The sequence below is a fragment of the Echinops telfairi genome, unplaced genomic scaffold (genome assembly GCF_000313985.2).
Source record: "Echinops telfairi isolate 266 unplaced genomic scaffold, ASM31398v2 ScPeMD7_9;HRSCAF=40, whole genome shotgun sequence".
Taxonomy (NCBI): Eukaryota; Metazoa; Chordata; class Mammalia; order Afrosoricida; family Tenrecidae; genus Echinops; species Echinops telfairi.
In genome coordinates this window covers 5,493,427-5,501,940 of record NW_022103906.1, presented here as the reverse complement: position 1 = coordinate 5,501,940, position 8,514 = coordinate 5,493,427, and the positions used below count along the sequence as shown (strand labels likewise).

Here is an 8,514-nt window from a genome sequence, read left to right as displayed (position 1 = left end):
ACATCCACAAATGTAGTCACAGTTAACATTGTTGGAAAAAAGTATTTGCAAGAAGAAACTGGTGATATTGCAAAATTCCACCGTGAGCCCTCCAGCTTGATTTCTAAGGTCAAGACCATTGTGTTTCCTCTTCTTTGCTTCCAATTTTCTTAATAAAATCAAAACTTATCATCAATGCATCTTGATTGCATGTTTTACTAATTTCTGAAAGAAGACGTTTTTTCATAATGGATTGTAGTGGTTGAGTCACAAATTTGAATAATGGTTGCATTCAATGGTTTTCTTTGTATGTAGGTATTTAGATAATATCCTATAACAAACAGAATTTTACTTCAGGGTGGTTCTTGGAATATTCTTTCTCGTAACAAATGTTAAAATATTATTTCTAGGAGCATGTGTGATGTTAATATTCTTGAATTCATTATGCATAGCACAAAAACCACAGGGTTGTGCTATTCAAGATGGTCAAAAGCAGTCTATTTTACCTCAGACGCTGTATCAAAACTGTGTTCTCTTGTCATTTACCTGGATTTCAGTGGTTACTTCTTCAAAAGTGTACCACACTTCCTTTTTCCTAGTCTGTCCTTAGTCTGGCTCACCAAGATTATGTCCTTACTGAATTAATAATGCAAATAAGGCACATAGTAATTCTGTGGTGATGTGATTACATAAATAAAATGCATACAACACTAGTGAGAGCATTGATCCGCTTTTTACCTCTTGCTAGACTTAAAAGTTAATTCCATAATAAGGTGAGTAGCGTCAGGGGACCACATGACTGTCCAGAAAGCAGAGCCAGCGGTGGACAGCATCATGCAGACAGTGTTTCTGTGGCAGAATCTGCCCAGGGAGGAGACAGCAAGCGCGCGAGAAGAGAGCTTGAGCGCCAAGGAAGGTGGGAGGAGGTGGAGAGAGGTCGGTGAATAGTGAGGCATCTGGACCAGGAGGTTGATTGCAGTGTAGCATCTCTGAGCACTTCCTGGTGAATCTAAAGAGCCTTGTGACACCTCAACAGGGAAGCGGCCAGGCTTGTGGACCAAGGTCCTCAGAGAGATCAGCGCGTTTCTTGCCATGGCTGTGTAATGGTTGGGCTTATTAAAAAACAGGATGCTCCGTCTCTTCTGAATTGTAACCTGATAATTTTCTAATCAAACCCATAGTCATTTGAGAGGTCTATGAGGTGCTTGAAATAAATTGTTGAATGCAGAAGGATAGAGTTCGGTGTCAGAAGTGATGAAAAGAGGCGGGGAGGAGCGATGCCTGAAGTCTGCCTCCCGGGATCCGTGTGAGGGGGCTGCAGACGGTGATTGTCTTTCCCCTTGTGAAGTTGGAGAAACCCAGAGTCTGCCGGCATTACATTGTCGTAATGATTACGGAGGAGTTCATTCATCTCAGAAAACGAATAGAGGCATATTGATACATGTCATGCATAAACTCATTTAGTTTATTGTAAGGTAGTCATGATAAGGCACACAGTTAAGAATGAACAATTCCAATTCCAATGATCATTCCACAGTTAGGAGTCGAAATCTTGTGAAAGTTTCAGGAGGAAGGCTTTAACCATGGCTGAAACTGCTGAAGGGCATCATCAATTGGGTCCAGATCAGTGGAGATATCTATTTCTATTCAAATCATGAGTGCCTATACATATGGTTGGATAATAGTGTCTTCAACTATGAGATGTGATAAAACTATAGAACATACAGAACACCTGAATAAATTATAGCATATAATGATACATATTCAAGAATTAATATGTACTTCATAAAGTGTACAATATTGCCTCCATGTAGTAAGCATTTATATATGTAACTATATATAATAAAGTATATGATATATAATAAGATTCTGATGTATCAGTTTACATACTGTAGTTTATATTATACATTACACAACTTTAATTTTACATTATTACATGTTAGATAGGATCTCTGTTGTCACAGGGGTTAAGTGCCTCGCCCCTAATCAAAACTTGATTATACCCATCAATTTAGCAGAGAAAAGTGGTGTAATTTGCTTCTGTAAAATGTAAAACTTTAGAAGCCTGTGGGAGCAGCTCTTGTCTGGCCTATAAGGCTGGTTTCCACTGGTCAGTAATGAGTCTGGTCATTTTTACTAATAATATTCTAGTCAGTTGTGAAATTTAAATACAATGACTAATAAAAATCAGAAGATAAAGTATAAAGACTCCTGCGCTGTAAGTGGAATATTAAAATGAACTACACACATATCCATTAGTGAGCGGTATAGGGAAATTCATTCTTGTGATCAAGAAGTCGCATGCATGATAAAATCATTTTGTTGGGAAGACTAACTTCAGAATGAGGAACTCTTGAGGTCGTTGCTAGTGACCTCATGTTGTGTAACAAGCATGAGTTCCTCTTGGCAAGACCCAGATCTCTGCCTTAATAATCGGTGAAACTTTGCCTTGAGGCCTCTCTGATCAGTTTTTCATCAGACAGGTTAACTGGTTTTGTCATTCTGAAGATTTGCACTTTGCTAATAAAAACAATCCCACGATTGTTTCATGTTTAGACATTTGTTTATATATGCATTTTTAACTCTATAGAATATGTATAAAATATGCAATGTATAAAATTATATATAATATTGATTTATATATTATATTTTAGATTATAGAACTACTATTCTTCTATAGTCATGCATTATATAGGAGCCGTGGTGGCACAGTGGTCACTAACCAAAAGGGAAGCACTTTAACCCACCAGCTGAAAAATGTGTGCTGGTTAATTCACCTGTACCTGTGAGTAACAATATAAAGATGTATAAAAGATAAATAAATTACTCATGCCATATGTAACACATATTTAGCAAAAATAATATTAATTAACGTTTGTAGAAAAAAAAATGTGGAAAAGTGCATTGTTTTCCTTAGCTATCACTGCATTCCAGGACATGATTTAAGATGAGGTTGTATTCTGATGATTATAACGTAATTTACTTTTGATTTGAGTTGAGTACCTCTATTCTTTGTAGTTTCCTCTCCTGCTAAATGGCAGAGATTTAAAATGCAAACCACAACATTGACTATCACAAGTTAATATCTGGATATCACAATGACCAAATTATGTACAATATTTTATATAGTTTATATTACCGTTCTTCCCTGAAAGTAAGACATCTCCCGAAAATAAGACCTATTTACAGTTTTGCCTCTCGCTGAAATATTAGGCATCCACCGAAAATAAGGCCTCCCCGATAATAAGGCCCCCTGAAGGTACCATAGCTCTGGACTCTGGACCCTAGTGGCGGGCGCTGCCGCCCAACTCACTGTTGGCCGCAGCGCAGCCAGAGCAGACAGGAAGTGCGAGTAAATGTACCACAGATTATGAGTAAATGTACCATAGATTGTTGTACATGGAAATAATGGTAGTAACAAGACATTCTTGATACTGTAGGATTCACAGTTTGTCTGGTTATGCTTTTTTGTGATGACAACTACTACTGTACCATATACAGGTGATAAATTTCCTTTTTTTGTTGTTCAACAATAAATGTGTACCGTATTCTTCTTCATGGAAAAATAAGATACCCCTGAAAATAAGACCTATCACACCTTTTGGAGCAAAAATTAATATGACACTGTCTTATTTTCGGGGAAATAGGGTACTAATGATAAGATATACCAAAGAGGAAAAGGAATAAAGACAAAGAGAAAAAGCCATCTGTAATGTGTTTTTATCATTCAATTATATCATAAATCAGGGGTTACTTGTTATGAAATCTTGTATTTATTATAGACAAATAGTTTAGATAAATGATAGTTATAATAATTTAATGATTTGTATTTATGTACCCCTTCCTATATATTTTTTCATATGTCATTTGAAATAGATGTTAAATTCATGTAAATACTTAATTAGTGCTTCTGTTCAAATTATGCATTTTGTAGTCAATTATATCTTAGAATCCTAGTAATATAGTACCTTAATGCTGACTGTTGGGAATCTTGTTGAAATAGTTGCAAATAAAGAAGCAGTGCCTTCATAATATTAAATTGAAACCATTTTAACTACAAAAGCAAATAAACCAATGATATTAAAAGTTATATAGTAAAATGTAAAGTGAGATGACCTCTACATCCAATTTTAAATATGCAGCATGAGCGGGGAAAAAAACATATTTCTGCTTACTGGACCTAACATCTTAGATTTTGTCTAGATTTTTAAAGCTCTCAGAACTCTTGTGAATTTGTAGTTCTTAAATTTCTTGTTTATAACTCCCTCATTATCATTATGTAGGAAAATGAGATTGAGATTTTTTTGCAATTAGAAATCTTTGGCACTGGTGTGGGAATGCAAGTTCACTGAGGTAGATACAAGAAAATAAATCCTTCACTCTGACAGCATTAGAACTGTAGGTCTATGTAAAAACTGCAGTAGTTATTATCTACATGGCCCTAGTACTGCTGCTTAATGGTCATTAAGTTCTGCTTCCCAAAAGGGTGCTTCTACTAAAATAATCTAGCATGTTTCTTTCTTTTTGAAATTCATGGGTAGTTTGGTTAGGTTTCCAGATTCTAGGATATTTCTGTGCAACTAATTTTCACTTAAAATTTCACAGATGCTGGGAGAGGTAAGTTCTGCAGGCTTTGGAGTAAATAATTGTTTTATACACTTTTAAGAAATGTTTTCATATTTATAATATAGTGTATGAAGCACGTACTATATAGTATTCACAGAAAATCCACCCACTTTCACCATCACTGTGACATCTGAGGCTGGGAAAACAACTCCCTGGTGCAGACTGCACTCAAGTTTACAGACAGCAAAATTATCCAGATGATGCGCCCCTTTATGAAATAGCCCCCCAGGAAAGTCCAGCAGATAATGATGTTTCAGACATTTAAAAATTATCACAATTACACGCAGAAGAAAAGCTTAGCCTGGGAATGAACTCTACTTTTGTATCGACTGTGCAAGGAAAATGAAATGAAATAGTGGATCAAATAAGAGCCAGAAGAGAGGAAGACGAGAAAAGGAAGCAGAGGAAGCTGAGCAGCAGCTTTTTCATGACACTCCTGTTACAAGGGAGACGCCCAGACTTTGGGAGACCAAATCTGGTGAGGAACTCTTGGACATGAAAAAGGAATTAATGAAAGAAGAGGACTAGCAGGAAACAAATAATGTGAGAAACAATTATTTGAAACAGATCCTAATCTCCACACATCTGCTATGCAGTTCTTGAGGGATGCTGGAAATCATGTGGATAGAGATTAGTCTTCTTCCAGGAAATGGAGGATTTAGAGCTGGGGGATGATGAGGATGATCAGATGAAAATCCTGCTGAGCCAGAGAGTGTCTCCACAGCGATGGCCCACCTGCATTGAGGTGTGACTGCATCTGTTGCCCTTAAGAATATTTTTCTGATAACTTTCATTGTTGACCTTAATAAACTGACCATATAAATTTAAATATTAAAAAACAATTATTTGTGGAAGGATAAGAGCCATGGAAACATCACCATCAGAAATATATAGACCTAAATAGATGGATTATCTATAGACAACACCTTTATAATTTTGCATCACAGAGATGTCTATGAAATGTTTTAAAATTTAAAATGCATGCCATGTTGTGTCCTTTCACCACACTGTTCAGTCTGTTTTCTGGGCAAATAGTTAGAGAAGCTAGATGTAGGAAGCAGAAAACATAACTGGAGAAAAGCTCATTAATAAACCATGAGATGAAGCTGACACAACTTTGCATGCTGAAAGGGAAAAGGACTTGAAGAACTTATTGATGAAGACCAAAGAATACATTCTTGGCGACAGATGGCAATTCACTGTAAAGAAACCAAAATCTTTACAACTGGATTAATAACCTCATGATAAATCAAAAAAAGATAAAAGTTGTCAAGGATTCCATTTTATGTGGAAGCAGTGCTGATGAACTCAAAAGACTCATTCCATTGGGAAAAACTGATACCCGAGACATACGTGTTGCGGGGCAAGCACTTGATTGTGCTGACTAAGGGAGCTTGTCCAAGCCAGGGCATTTTCACTCCAGTCATCTGCGTCCGAGAGTCGGATGGTGAAGAAGGAAGACTGGGGAAGAAGTGATGCATCTGAATTACAGTGCTGGCAAAGAGTACAGAAAGTACCTTTTATTGTCAGAAGAACAAGCAAATCTGTCTTGGAAGAAATACAACCAGAATGCTCTTTATAAGAGAGGGAGATGAGACTCTATCGCATGTACTTTCTACATGCAACCAGGAGAGACCAATCCTTGGCAAAGGACAGCAGTAATGGCAGACCAGAAGGCCGTTACATAAAGAGGAAGTCCTCACCAGCAATGATTGACACAGGGGTCCAGTGCTGGGCTCAAACTTAGCACTAATGAGAAGGGCACAGGATCAGGCAGTACTTCTTCCTGTTGTATACGCAGTCTCTATGAGTCAGAATAGACTTGAAGCAACTTCAAATCAATAATAACAACAGACAACAACACATCTTCAACTAGTAATTTTTAAAATGTCTAATGTGAATACAAAATTATAAATCTTTTAAAAGGAATTTTCGAGTTTTTAATTCAATCAAAACCCGCTCACTGCCATTGAATTGAGTCTTGCTCAATTCAAGTGACCCTAGAAGCCATCCGGACAGGGTAGAACCGACTCTGGGTTCCTGAGATTGTAAACTCTTCAGGACAAGAAGCCTTCACTGTCTTTCACGTGGCAGCTGGTTTCAAACTGCTGACCTTGCAGTTAGCAGTCCAGCTAATAAGCCATGTACCACCAGGGCTCCAATCAATTAGGTCATTAATCAAGTTTTCTATATTGTGAAAAAGCACAGTCCACCACTCACTTCACTTGGCTTCCCTATGAAGCTGGTGCCCTATAAACTGAACCACACCTTGTTCTTTAAAACGCAGCACGTTTTTCTTTGATATTTTGCTGAGAAGACTCAATAGTAGTGTGGTTACAAGAGAACCACCTCGAATGAGCGGTACTTAGAACAGCACCGAGACACACCTGGGTTCCAACCCTCACACTAGGAATTCCCAGTTATGTTTGACTAACTAATTACATTAGCATATTTTTAATGTTGGAGGAAGGGACGTAGTAAAGAACTCATGATGTTATCTTTATGGTTGTTCTATATGACATTGTCAAAGAACTAGCACTTACAAAACATTGAATAATATTCATTAATATGTCTGTAATTGTACAAGTAGGTTTGGTCTGATGCTTTGATTTTTCAATGTCAAACATGTCTGAAGAAAGGACATAGACAAAGTATAATGTTCAGAAATTAGTGTTTAGCAGTACAGAATTTGATCATTAACAATAAAAAGAACGAATTAATCATTTTAGTCTATTTAAAATTTGATAACAATTAAGAAAATGATAATGTTGTTGAGTGCCTGCTGTGTAAAAGCTTCAGACTTGCTTTGCTATTTACAACTGGAATACTAGTGTCTGATTACCTGCGTAAAAATTATTCTCCTATCACACAAAACTTGAGCAAGTCATAAATGCACTTATTAGTTTATTTTATTTATCATTTACTTGATACATTTAATTTATAAACTCTTGAGTAAGTTATTTACATTTCCCATAATTATAGGCATAATTTTAAAACTTCTTTTATAGGATTTGTGTCATAATTGCATGAACTAGAGCATATTAAAAACTTGATATCATCTCAGCTTCATCCATATTAAGTAATACTGACATATGTCATGTGTTCCTATTGATTATAGTCTCACAATATGAAACTTAATTGAAATTGGGGTCCAAAAATAATAAGCACCTAAGAGATAAAATATAATGTAAGCAGCCAAGATATAATGTATATTAGTTCACAGGTCCCCAAACCCTTTGCCAAAGCATATATTCTCCAAAATACCTTCACACAGCCCACGTGTGACAGTGTGTTTCTGAACAGGATCTGTGCACCTGGTGGTGGAAGAGTTACTTGAGTCAGTTATTTGGCTTTTTCAACAAAAGAGCAATCCACAATCTCTATTGATCAATTGCTGGGGCTGCGGATATGACTGTGGAAGCTTCCTGAGTAGACACAAACCACTTGGCTGCAGAAACTCATTTATAACTTAGCAGGAGGCCCTTCTACTAACAGCAGGAAAAGATTTTGTTTCTAACACATTTAAAGATGCTTAAGAAGTGTTTGGAAAGTGCAGGCATGAACTTAAAGAATTTAATCTCCAGCAGAGACCCCAAGAGAACAACAGCTAGGAGGGAAATTGGCAGGAGAAGGATTGGAGACAAGAAAAGAGAAAGGTTTGCTACCCTTCATTCTAAACTCGAAGTTCTTTGAGAAGGTCCTAGATGAAAAGGTTCAACTGAAATGTTTGGGAAATGAATGCGCAAAAGAGTCAGGCAGTCAATACAGAAGTTGTGGATGTTGACATTGCTATCTCAATGCCTCTAGCGCAGATTCAAATACCCCAGGGAGCTGTTTACGATATCTCAACATGAAGTCAGTATGATGGGAAAGGTAGAAATTTCCAGTGCACTATATTCAGAGAAAATC

General features: G+C 36.8%; 1 pseudogene; it reads left to right on the top strand.

Moving 5' to 3' along the window:
- The first annotated feature begins 774 nt into the window (after positions 1-774).
- LOC101664459 lies at positions 775-5,349 on the top strand (annotated as a pseudogene).
- The last annotated feature ends 3,165 nt before the right edge of the window (positions 5,350-8,514 follow it).